Raw genomic sequence first — 14506 nt, 5'->3', positions numbered from 1 at the left:
TCTCCCCCCATCTGTTCAAGTTCTTTGCTGCAGTCAAGCCACACCTCCACTGCACTTACTATCTTTTCATCAGTAAGTTTACCTTTCTTCTCATTCAACAATGCTCTCCATATATCAACACAAAGAGTGCCACCTTTACACATCTCATAATGTTTCTCCAACCTGGGTAAACACTTTACGAAGTGTTTCCCTCTTTTGTCTGCCACGTACTGCTCCGGTGAGCAGCATTCCTTCGGGACAATTTCAACATTTCCCATAATGTAATATCTCCTGGAGCCGTCTAGTCCGTAAACTGTGCTTGCACCCTGTGTTCCTGAACTCCTGAGTTCTTCTTTGAGTCAGACATGTAGTACAGCTTTGGACCAGTTCTGACTGCCTCCTCCCCTTCTACTATCCGGACAGACGCCTCTGGCTGTACCGCAATGTAGGCAAATGAGGTAGGCTTCCTTATTTTGTAACTCGGTAGTTTATACACAGGTGCTCAAGGTCATAACGACGTCAGAACAACACATAAAACACAGTGTATCAAAATCTCATCAATTACTGTGGGGTTCTTACTTGCGTGCCCTCAAATGTGCCCCAACTGCTGCCGCACCCCTTCCTCAGACAGATGATGACAAGAGGCTACACCAGGGGACACAGTATAGGCAAGATTACTCAGTTTTATTACCTCATATCAAGGGTAGCGATCCTGGTGTCCATTGGTGCGCCCCTCCTACGTCTGATCTCCGGGGGTACGGGAACAGGGGGGTCCAACCTTTGAGCCCCACGCTGGGCGCCAAAATGTTCTGGTTCTGATCAATGGCCAGGTAGGTTGATACACTGCTCCAAATTAGATAGATAGATACGTGCATGCATGGCGAGAGAAATAACACTGACACTCTATATAAGGTCAAAGCATAACTCTAATTTATTAGGTGGGAGCTTCACATTAAATACCCTTCATATAAGTGGGAGGAGTGGGCTCACATGATTGGTCTGTTAGCAAGAAGGAATGTAAACAGGAAATAAGTTTAAGGCATATGTATGATAGACTTAGAGGAATTCCTGACAGTTTCAAGTTTTTGCTGCAAATAGTTTCAATCATAGACTGCATACTGGGGGTTGTCTCTCAGACAGACACCATTTTGTAAGTGACAAGCAAGTGTCCATTATATTCCATAACAGTTGCTATGGAAACCTGGTGTAAAACTGTGTGTATGTCAAGACTGAAAAACCTGCGAGTTTCCATTGGTCCATAGGCATCATGTGATCATGCGTATGGCAGTCCAGTATAGGTACAGTCTATTTATGGCTGTGTTGTTACGGAAACCCGTTAAATTAAATGTAAACTTATATTGGCTGATACACATCATATGACTGAATTTTTAAAGGGGTTCTGCAGTTTGTTTAAACTGATGATGTATCCTCTGGATAGATCATCAGCATCTGATCGGCGGGGGTCCGACACCCGGGAGCCCCGCCGAGCAGCTGTTTTAGAAGGCAGTGGCGATCCAGGAGTGCCGCGGCCTTCTCACTGTTTATCACAGGCCCAGTGATGTCACGACTTGTATCAACTGGCCTGCGCGGCTAAGCTCTGTTCACTTGGAGCTTAGCCGCACCCAGGCCAGATGCTGATGATCTATGCAGAGGATAGATCATCAGTTTAAACAAACTGCAGAACCCCTTTAAGGACCTGCGAACTGCTATTGATTAATACAAATCATAAATAGATTGGTTGCTATGGAAACCTGGTGTAAAACTGTGTGCATGTCAAGACTGAAGAACCTGCGAGTTTCCATTGGTCCATATGCGTCATTTGATCATGTGTATCTCAGTTTAGATATCAGTTGTTTTAGAAACCTGGAGTAAAACTTAGTGATGAGTGCGAATATTCGAAAAGCGAATTTGGATCGCGAATATCGGCATTTCGTGATTTCGCAAATATTTAGAATATTTGTGATATATATTTTTAAAAACGAATATTAGGTTTTATTTATTACACAAATTCACAGTTCACATTTATTAAATATTCTTGATTGTGTTCCAAAAGTTCTAAGGTTCAATCTTACTTTCATTGACGAGTAAGTGATTGAAGCGCGAATCTTCATAACGCGAATATATTTGTGATGCGAATATCGCTACTTGTACCGGAAGAATGAGGCAAAGACCTTAGCATGTATAGCAACATTTTCTCGAATATTTAGAATATCGAAATATTCGTATTTACGAATATTCTTTTTTTTTCCACAGTACACATTACAAAGATCGGTATTGTGTAAAATAATGTCATCATCCCTCCCTGTTTCTGGATTGTGTCCCAAAAGTCCTAAGGCACCAATCTTACTTTCATTGACGAGTAAGTGATTGAAGCGCGAATCTTCGTAACGTATATATATTTGCGATGCGAATATCGCCACTTCTACCAGAAGAATGAGGCAAAGAGCTTAGCATGTATAGCAACATTTTCACGAATATTTAGAATATCGAAATATTCGTATTTATGAATGTTCAAATTTTTTTTATTTTGGCAGGTATATAAAGCAAATGCTTTATATATATATATATATATATTTATTTTTTTATTTATTTATTTTATTACGGATCAAAAGAAAAATTGTGCAAATGATATTGATCCGCAAGGTGGACATATATACACCTCCAAGAGTTTGATCGAGAATCTAATTATTTTGTGCAATCAGTAAAACAGGGTACAAGCGTCTATGCAAAAATAAAAATGGTTTATTATACAATAGTTTAGAATACTATCAAAAATTTATCAACGTAAATTTCAATAATATGGTAATATGCAGTACCCAGAATTCGCCACTATATGGTGCCAACAAAAAACTTCTCAACCAACACAAGAATATTATGCAATACGGCTTTAAAATTGTGAGAGATATAAAATCTATGGATTATGCACAAAAACTCAATCAAGAAAACGACAGATACGAGACCTTGCTCTGCCCAAAATGATGACCAATCTCAGATATGGGGTAGTATTGCAACAAAACTTATAAATGATTGGCTTGATATCAAACTAGGGAATATAAAGATTCCCAACAGAGAGTTTCTCCAATATTTTCCCCTTTATTCAGTTATATGCATCGTAACTGAAATCAGCGAAGATATTGATGTAGCAACTAACGTTACACGTCCGCAAATGTGCGGGTATCTGGCTAAGTATCAAGCCAATTAATTTAGATCAATACCACATAAAACAAAAACATATATTACCCAAGGGTCAAGTGATGTGCAGAGTCTTGGGGCAGTCAGCTCTCAAGAGTTTTTCCGATAATCCAAATCTTTCTCCCGAGATCTCCCTTTCTTTCTTTGTTTATTTTCTCTTTCTGTCTTTTTTTTCTCTTTTTGGTATCTGGTTTCTTAACCTAAAACTTATCAGATGATCACACCTTCCTAGTTTGGAACTTTCCAATCATTGTTGGAGAGGCGTGTGCATTGATAAGGAATGTGACGTAATAACACTACCCAGAATGCACTTTTGCTACTGGTGTAGTATTAACTGCTCATATCTAGGTGGCACTGTTGTATAAGCTATAAGCATCATACCATTAAGGGTTAACTCATACATGCCTGATATTTTCAATACTACACACCTCTGACATCTGGAGGCCTTGTCTCAGAGCCGAGGGACAAACTTTGATACATGAATGTATACTTTGAGGAACATCTAGACAATTCTCACACTGTGGAATTCATGTTCAGATAAGAAATACAATGAAGCCTCTAAATCTGCAGGTGCCATTTATCTTCTAACTTTCTAAATGTATAATAGATTGTTACAATAACACTAGCTCTTTGAACAGCGCAGTAATCTTCCCATGGACTTAATTCGGCATACATGAAAATCCATACAAAATAGTGAATATAAATCAACATTGCTCTTAAAGGCAATGAATACCCATTATAATTAAAATAACTAGATATAAATGTTTACACTCATCCCCCTTCATTACAAATATAATCTATTGCAATAAGTTGGGTTATGTTGGAATGTCCAAAAAGGCTTTTCATACGAATCCTTCAGAGACATTAGTTCTTGTTTAAACTGTTCGTTACTCTCATAAAGATTTATTGAGTGAGTCAATAACTTTGAGTGTAAGTTGGTGGTGACGATAGTGTCCTCCACAGCGGAATATAGGTCCGATAAATGTTGCTTCTGATTTTCCATCTTTGCATGAATACTTATCAGGTTCCTTTTCAGTGAACCGATCTCAAGTTCCAATGTCTTAATAGAGATGGAATTAACAGCTGATACACCGGTGGCAATGACAGTGCCCACTACACCAAAGATTATGGCGACTGTAATCGCAGAAATGAAGCGCTTTGGTCGTCGACTTGTTGAAAACTGTTCTCTGGTCATGGTTTTTCTTGTCTGTTCCAGGATCTGTGTAACCCTTTCTTGGGAATAACCGATGTGCATTTGATACCACATCTTTATCTCTGGAGACAAAATCTCAGAAATGTTGAACTGTCTTTCGACGAAGACAAGTGGATCCAAACTGACGTAGATCTTTTGGGATAGAACCCTCTTATTCGTCTAGATGAATCCCGTGGTATCCTGCAGCATGATCCCAGATGAAGGGCCTGGTACAGCGATCGGCTCGGCATGGAACTCCTTCCCCAAGATAAGGACGATGTAAATAACGGCAACAACCCTTGATGCCATCTTGCGCCTGTAATATATTGTATGACAAATATAAGTACATACATTTTCCACTTTTTTTATCACTCCTGCAAGAAAAGAGTTCATACCACCATACATCTTTGATTTGGCATAGTTTATTTTCTTTAACAGAGCAAGTTCTCGATTCAAAAGTGAGTAAAAGAGATAATTAGTTACAGAGGAAAATACATGAAGATAGGTTAGTACATTTGAATATTCATACTATACCAATCCTGGGTTTCCGTCTTTAGCTGGAACCTTGATATCCCTTTACTCATTATGCAGTAATCCTTCCATTTAGCGAAGTTGTGACCTAGGATGACAAACACGTAATTGATTAATATGCACCCATTTCTCTAGATAATTCATCCCTCTTAGGAATTTTGATCTTGTAGACCACAGGTGACAATTTGTCAATGTCGACATAGGGTCCCTTCCAGGAAGGCAGGAACTTCCTTTCTTTCACCTGATCTCGGGCGAAGTTATAGAGATAAACCTGATCGTAAATCTGGTACTCCTTTTGAGTAGTCTTCAGATCATACTAGGTTTTAGCGCTCACGGCTGCTTTCTCCAGATTCTTCTGGGCAAATGCAAAAGCATGCTGAAGGTGCTTGCACAGATTCTCCATGTATTGGTGAGCTGTGGAAGCATTTATCAAATTTTTGTCTGTTGTGCGGTAGAGTAAATGCTGGGGTAACACCATCTTCATGCCTGTGATCATTTCGAAAGGAGAAAGTTTGGTTGCTGCGCTTGGGGTAGCCCTGATGGCCATGAGAACCAAAGTCAACTTCACGTCCCAGTCTTTACCGGATTCATTGACAAATTTCTTTAGAATGTTGACAATTGTTTGGTTGTAGCATTCTACTCCACCACTAGAGTCTGGCCGATAAGCTATATGTAGCTTCCTTTTTACCCACAGTATCTCCCACATTTTTGTCATCACCTGTCATGGTAGGTAAGATAAGGGAAGGAAACAGAACACGACAAGGCAAACAAAACAACTGATTAGGCCCCAAATGCTAGGGAACAGTGGGGTCACCTCCTAGCAATCCATAAAACACTTTCCCTAAGCTGCTATGCCCATGTGCATATCTCAATGGTAGATATGCACATGCCAACGTACCTAAGACTATAACACACTGAACCAAGCCCTCAGCTGTAAAGAGGGAAAGAGACACCCAGCTCCTTCAACACCCGAAGGAGCTAGCGTCACCCTAGAGGCCTAGTAAAAACAGACACAGAAGGAAGAAGGAAAAAGGGAAAAGGACTTATCTAAAGATGTTTTGGAGAAGATGATCCACCAAACTTCCAGAGCTCACACAAGGCAGAACTATAACCCGCAAAGGCTGTAGAGAGAGGGAGGAATAAATAGCCTCACCAATTACCTAAAGAACAACAGCTGGGAGGAGGTGGGATTCTGTTCAAACCCACAACAAAACAAACTGTCAGATCGAGTCATGTGCAGCAACTCTGACAGATCGCCTCAGAACACCCACAGGGCAGGGCGTGACAGTACCCCCCCTTCTATGGGTGACCTCCGGACACCCAGGCCCAACTTTATCCGGGTGTGCCCTGTGAAAGGCATTCTCAAGGCGGCTAGCATTAACATCGGTAGCCAGAACCCACATTCTTTCCTCGGGACCGTATCCCCTCCAATGCACCAGGTACTGAAGGGAACCCCGAAGAACACGTGAGTTGAGAATTCTAGAGATCTGAAACTCCAGATTACCATCAACCAAAACAGGAGGAGGAGGCAAAGGAGATGGTTCTGCAGGTTCCACATATTTCTTCAACAAGGACCTGTGAAACACATTATGGATCTTCCAGGCCTGCGGAAGTTCCAGACGAAACGCCACCGGATTGACAATGGCCGAGATTTTGTAAGGGCCAAAAAATCTGGGACCCAATTTCCAAGAGGGTACCTTCAGCTTAATGTTTTTAGTGGACAACCACACCAAATCACCCATACACAGGTCCGGACCAGTCATACGTCTCTTGTCAGCCATCCGTTTATATCTTTCACCCATTTTTTTTTTCAAATTAACTTGAATCTTCCGCCAGATAGATGACAAAGAGAAAGAGAATCTCTCCTCTTCCGGTATCCCAGAAGATTCGGTCCCAGAAAAAGTACCAAACTGAGGGTGAAAACCATATGCGCCAAAAAATGGTGACTTATCAGTTGACTCCTGTCTACGGTTATTCAAGGCAAACTCAGCTAAAGACAAGAACGAGGACTACTCATCCTGATTCTCAGCAACAAAACACCTCAAATAGGTCTCCAGGTTTTGGTTAGTGCGCTCAGTTTGACCATTCGACTGAGGATGAAAAGCCAAAGAGAAAGACAACTGAATACCCAGACGAGAACAAAACGCCCTCCAAAACCTGGAAACAAATTGAGTCCTTCTATCAGACACCACATCAGAGGGAATACCATGTAATTTTACAATGTTATCAATAAAAACCAGAGTGAGAGTTTTCGCATTGGGCAAAGCTGATAATGGTACAAAGTTACCCATCTTGCTGAAGCGATCCACTACCACCAAAATCACAGTTTTCCCAGAGGAACTTGGCAAATCAGTAATGAAGTCCATGGACAAATGCGTCCAAGGATGAGATTGAATGGACAAAGGAAGAAGAGATCCTGATGGCCGAGTGTGAGCCACCTTCGTGCGTGCACAGGTCTCGCAAGCTGCTACATAACCCTCAACACTTTGGGCACCAGAATCTCCGGGAAATAAGATCTAAAGTGGATCTACTTCCAGGATGTCCCGAAAGGACAGTATCGTGATGTTCCTTGAACACCTTGTATCGCAGTTCAGAAGGAACAAACAACTTGCCTGGAGGACAAGAATCAGGTGCCTCCTCTTGAGCCCTCAACACTTCCGTCTCCAGCTCGGGGTAAAGAGCGGAAACCACCACCCCATCAGCCAAAATCGGAGTGGGATCCTCTGAATTCCCCCCCAGGAAAGCTACGTGACAACGCATCCGGTTTGACGTTTTTAATCCCAGGGCGATAGGTGACCACAAAATTGAACCTGGTAAAAAACAATGACCATCTAGCCTGCCTAGGATTTAAACGCTTTGCAGATTGCAGGTAAGCCAGATTTGGTCAGTAAATACCGTAATCAAATAAATAGCCCCTTCTAGCCAATGACGCCACTCTTCAAAGGCCAATTTGATGGCCAACAACTCTTTTCCCAACATCATAATTTCTTTCAGCGGCCGAGAGTTTCTTGGAGAAAAAAAGCACACGGGCGCAATTTGCTAGGAGAAGGACCCTGCGACAAGACTGCTCCAACTCCCACTTCTGACGCGTCAACCTCCACAATAAAGGGTTGAGACACATCAGGTTGCATCAGAATGGGAGCAGAAGAAAAACATTTCTTAATAGCAGAAAAAGCCTGTAATGCCTTATCCGACCAGACAGAGGAGTCAGCACCCTTCCTAGTCATATCTGTTAAAGGTTTGACAATGGTGGAATAATTCAGGATGAATTTTCTGTAGTAATTAGTAAATCCTAAAAACCGCATCAGGGCTTTCTGATTCTCCAGCCGGTCCCATTCCAGTACCGCACGGACCTTTTCGGGATCCATATAAGAAACTGGAGGCAGAAAGCAAGTACCCCAAAAACGTCAGCTCCTAAACAGCAAACACACATTTTTCCAACTTAGCATACAATTTATTCTCCCGAAGGATCAATAACACTTGTCTCAAATAATCCTGATGAGTCTTCATATCGGTTGAGTAAATTAGTATGTCATCGAGGTAAATAACAATGAACGTCCCCACCAAATGATGAAAAATGTCATTGATAAAGCGCTGAAAGACTGCTGGAACATCAGTTAAACCAAAGGGCATGACTAGGTTCTCGAAGTGACCCTCGGTGGTATTAAAGGCCGTTTTCCATTCATCTCCTTCCCTGATTCTGATCAGATTATTAGCTCCTCTTAAATCCAATTAGAAAACACCTTGGCACCAACAATCTGATCAAATAGATCCGGAATCAAGGGAAGGGGATAAGGATCACGGACAGTAATGAGATTCAGTTCCCGGAAATCTAGGCACGGTCTAAGGGATCCGTCCTTCTTCTTTACGAAAAAGAAGCCAGCGGCCATAGGAGACTTAGATGGTCTAATATGTCCCTTTGCCAAACTCTCGGCAATATACTCCCGCATAGCTACTCTTTCGGGTTGAGAAATATTATAAAACCGAGATTTTGTCAATTTTGCTCCGGGGATAAGATTGACCGGACAATCATACTCTCGGTGAGGGGGCAACTCCTGAGCTCCACCCTCCGAGAATACGTTCGAAAAATCTGAAAGAAACTGAGGCAACACCTTAGTGGACACCCCCGAAATAGAGGCACTAAGACAGTTGTTCATACAAAATTCACTCCAATTACTGATTTGTCTTGTTTGCCAGTCAATGGTAGGGTTATGTTTTATCAACCATTGGAAACCCAGAACCATCGGAGCAGGCAAACCTTTCATAACAAAACAAGAAATGAACTCAACATGAGAATCACCCACCCTCAAATGAATATCCTGAACAATATGAGTTAGAAATCTTTGCGAGAGGGGGGGCGGAATCTATAGCAAACACTGGTATCTCTTTGCTTAATGCGCAAGTTTTAAAACCATGCCTCTGAAGAAATTGAAAATCAATAAGATTAACCCCTGCGCCACTGTCAACAAATACCTTTAACAAAAAATTTCCAGAGTCTAGCGCCATCATGGCCGGCAGGAGGAATCGGGAACTGCAGGTAGGATATGAATATGCCTGCTCTGACTCCCCATTCAAACCACCAAGAGTAAGGGAGCTTTTTTTTCCTTTCAAGGAATCCCCTATTTGTTTTTTATTACCACTTTGACGTTTAATAAAATGCACACATTAACGAAATTACCTTCTTTACCGCAGAAGTAACACAGTCTATTCAACTTCCTAAAATTCCTATTAGCAGAGCAAGAAGTAACCTGAACCAATTGCATAGGCTCCTCTCCAGCCCCTAATTCAAGTGTCATAGTACCCCGAGGGACAGGAGGGACTGATTTCCCACCAGACAACACCCCCTGCCTGAGGGGAACCTTGCACCTGTCCCTAAGATGTCTATCAATCCGTACGGCCAAAGACATAGCCGCCTCCAAAGAATCAGGTTTTTCATGAAATGCAAGGGCATCTTTTAATCTCTCAGATAGCCCCTGACAGAACTGACTACTGAGTGCAGGATCATTCCACTCCGAGTCAGTCGCCCATCTTCTAAATTCAGAACAATGCTACTCAGCAATACGTTCTCCCTGGCACAAGCTGGGCAACTTAGATTCAGCCATAGAGACCCGGTCTGGGTCATCATAAATCAGGCCCAGGGCTCTGAAAAATTCATCCATCGACGGGAGGGACTGTGAACCAGTCAGCATAGAAAAAGCCCAAGACTGAGCATAACCTTTTAGCAGAGAAATAATAATCCCTACTCTTATATTTTTGTCTCTAGATGAAAACGGACGCAGACGAAAATACAATTTACAGGACTCCCTGAACCGAACACTTCCCCCGGAAAATCTATCAGGGAGAGCGACCTTAGGTTCCAGGCAGACCTGGTTTCCCCCGGCGGCGCTAGATGCCAAAGTACTCTGACACCGCGCAACCGAATTGAGGAGGTCCGCTACCTCCAAAGACAATTCCTGCATGCGATCAACCAAAGCATCAATAGTTTCCATTTTGCAAACAGCAAGAGAAAAAAATGACGGTATGGAGGGTTATAATGTCACGGTAGGTAAGATAAGGGTGTCACGGATGGTGTACAGGAAACAAGACAATACCATATAAACAATGTCTCTCTGGATCCACAACTAAGGAACAAAGGGAGACCCCTGCAATAGACCTGCCGCTCTCCCTCACTGCTCAGCCTATGCGAACACCCCAAAGGTGGAGGGGCGCATATCCACGTTCCTCGGCTATCTATTACCTGAAGACCCTACAAAAGTGAGGGGACACGACCACCGGCTCCCTACACTGACACGGAGGGAGTCAGGGTCACCTGGATCCAGAAAAGAGAAAATCATAAATACATAAACAGCACTTAACTTGCAGACGACTGACGACTGAGGACTGGGAACTGGGAACAGCATACACACACTCCAGGAAGTTGTATCAGCCGCACACTACTGCATTATGGGGAGGAATTTAAAGGGCAGCAATCAGTCCGACTGCATGACAGCTGAGATAGACTAACGAGATGAGAAACTAAACCAAAACAAAGAAATTCAAGGAGGAGGATCTGAAAAGCTCCTGTGAGCGCTTCTCAGCTGTCTGGCTGTGACAGTACCCCTCCCTCTAGGAGTGGACTCCGGACACTCAGAGCCCACCTTCTCAGGATGGGACCTATGGAAAGCCCTGATGAGACGAGAGGCCTTAATGTCCGTCACTGGGACCCACATCCTCTCCTCAGGACCATAACCCTCCCAATGAACGAGGTACTGGAGGGAACCGCGGACAAGACGAGAATCCACAATCCTAGAGACCTGAAATTCAAGATTTCCATCAACCATAATCGGAGGAGGAGGCAAAGGCGAGGGTACAATAGGTTGAACATAAGGTTTCAATAAGGACTTATGAAAAACATTATGGATCTTCCAAGTCTGAGGAAGATCAAGACGGTAGGCAACAGGATTGATGACAGACAGGATATTGTAAGGCCCAATAAACCTAGGACCCAACTTCCAGGAGGGAACCTTCAATTTGATATTCTTGGTAGACAACCACACCAGATCACCAACATTCAGGTCCGGACCAGGCACACGTCTCTTATCCGCCACACGCTTATATCTCTCACTCATGCTCTTTAGATTATCCTGAATCTTTTGCCAAATAGATGACAAAGACGAGGAGAATCTGTCCTCATCAGGCAAACCAGAAGAGCCCTCTCCCGAGAAAGTCCCAAACTGCGGATGAAACCCATATGCACCAAAAAATGGTGACTTATCAGAGGACTCCTGACGACGGTTATTTAAAGCAAACTCAGCAAGGGACAAAAAAGAACACCAATCCTCCTGATTCTCCGCCACAAAACAGCGCAGATATGTCTCCAGATTCTGATTGACGCGCTCTGTCTGGCCATTCGACTGCGGATGGAAAGCAGAAGAGAATGACAATTGAACCCCCAAGCGAGAACAGAAAGCCTTCCAGAATCTGGAAACAAACTGCGTGCCCCTATCAGAGACTATGTCTGAAGGAATCCCATGCAATTTGACAATGTGGTCAATAAATGCCTGCGCCAGCGTCTTAGCATTGGGCAAACCAGGAAAAGGGATAAAATGCACCATTTTGCTAAAATGGTCCACCACCACCAGAATCACAGACTTCCCCGAGAAACGAGGCAAGTCCGTTATGAAGTCCATGGACAGATGTGTCCAAGGACGGGAAGGAATGGGCAAAGGAAGGAGAGGACCTGATGGCCGTGAATGAGGGACCTTGGCACGAGCGCAAGTCTCGCAAGCTGCCACAAAACCCTCAACCGACTTACGAAGCGCAGGCCACCAGAATCTCCGAGCAATGAGATCCAGTGTGGCTCTTGCCCCCGGGTGCCTAGCAAGGACCGTATCGTGGTGTTCTTTAAAAATCTTGTGTCTAAAAGCGAGAGGCAAAAACAACCTCCCAGGAGGACAAAGATCAGGAGCTTCTGACTGGGCTGCCTGCACCTCTGCCTCCAATTCAGGAAAAAGAGCAGAGACCACCACACCTTCAGCCAAAATGGGACCCGGGTCTTCAAAATTCCCACCTCCCGGAAAACAACGTGACAGGGCATCTGCCTTCACATTCTTAACCCCAGGGCGGAACGTAACAACAAAATTAAACCTTGAAAAGAACAAAGACCATCTGGCCTGTCTCGGGTTCAGACGCTTGGCTGACTCCAAGTAGGCCAGATTTTTATGGTCAGTAAACACGGTAATAGGGTGTCTCGCTACCTCTAGCCAATGGCGCCATTCCTCAAAAGCCAACTTGATGGCCAACAATTCCCTATCTCCCACATCATAATTTCTCTCTGCGGAGGAGAGCTTCTTTGAGAAAAAGGCACACGGTTGCCATTTGGCAGGAGAGGAACCCTGAGACAAGACCACACCCACCCCTACCTCAGAAGCATCAACCTCAACTATGAAGGGTAATGAAATATCAGGTTGTACTAGGATGGGAGCGGAAGCAAAACTCTCCTTGATATTAGAAAAGGCCTTACGCGCCTCTACCGACCAGGAAGAAAAATCTACCCCCTTTCTGGTCATATCAGTGAGTGGTTTAACAACAGAGGAATAATTCAAAATAAATTTCCTGTAATAATTAGCAAAGCCCAAAAAACGCATCAGCGCCTTCTGATTCTCAGGAAGCTCCCACTAAAGCACAGCGCGGACCTTCTCGGTTTCCATGCGAAAACCAGAAGCGGAGACAAGAAACCCCAGAAATTGGATCGCTGGAACCGCAAACACACATTTTTCCAGTTTCGCGTATAATTTATTCTCCCGCAGGATGAGCAAGACCTGACGTAAGTGTTCCTTATGAGTCTTGAAATCAGGAGAAAAAATCAAAATGTCATCCAAATACACTAATACAAATTTTCCCATTAAATGATAAAAAATGCTGTTGACGAAATGCTGAAAACGGCTGGGGCATTCATCAAACCAAAAGGCATAACCAAATTCTCAAAATGGCCCTCAGGGGTATTGAAAGCCGTCTTCCATTCGTCTCCTTCTCTGACCCTAACCAGGTTGTATGCCCCTCTTAGGTCTAATTTGGAAAAGACTTTAGCCCCAACAACCTGGTTAAACAGGTCCGGGATCAGAGGAAGCGGATAAGGATCACGAATAGTGATACTGTTCAGCTCCCTGAAATCCAGACAAGGTCTTAAAGAACCATCTTTTTTCTTAACAAAGAAAAAACCAGCGGCAACAGGTGACTTCGAGGGTCGTATGTGTCCTTTTCTCAGACTCTCAGAGATATAAGCACGCATAGCGACCCTCTCAGGTTGGGAGAGATTGTATAAACGAGATTTAGGCAGCTTGGCGCCTGGGATGAGATTAATAGGGCAATCATACTCCCTGTGCGGAGGTAAACCCTGAACTCCCCTATCAGAGAAGACATCCAAAAATTCAGAGAGGAAAGGTGGTACAGTCTTAGTAGAAACCTCAGAAACAGATGTTATGAGGCAATTCTCTCTGCAAAAGTTACTCCAACCATTTATTTGCCTCGCTTGCCAATCAATGGTGGGGTTATGTTTAGTGAGCCAGGGTAGCCCCAACACTAGAGGAGTAGGCAAACCGCTAAGGACGAAACATGACACATCCTCAACATGAGCATCACTCACAATTAAACGGATATTGTGAACTATGCCCTTTAATGATTTCTGAGAAAGTGGAGCTGAATCAATAGCAAAAACAGGAATATCTTTTCCCAAAGTGCATACCTGGAAACCATGAGTTATTGCAAATTGATTATCAATGAGGTTGACAGCTGCTCCACTATCCACAAAAATCTCACAAAAAATGCTCTTGCTCTCTAGCGCCACCCTAGCAGGCAGGACAAAACGGGAACTACAAGCAAACGGGAAACCTTCAATTTCCGCCTCAACCCTGCCAATAGTAACAGACGGAACATTTTTAAAAGATTTTTTCCTTTTTGTCTCTTTATTACTCCCAGAAAACTGCCTGAATCTCCTAGAGGGACAAACATTTGCCAGATGATTTATACCTCCACAACAAAAACAAACCCTCCCCTGCGGGCTGAATCTTCTATTGTCAGAGGCAATCAACCCCAGCTTCATGGGCTCCTGCTCAGAAGGGGCTGACAGCGACT

This window comes from Bufo bufo, chromosome 8, assembly GCF_905171765.1.
Source record: "Bufo bufo chromosome 8, aBufBuf1.1, whole genome shotgun sequence".
NCBI lineage: Eukaryota > Metazoa > Chordata > Amphibia > Anura > Bufonidae > Bufo > Bufo bufo.
Note: the sequence above shows the minus strand (reverse complement) of the source record.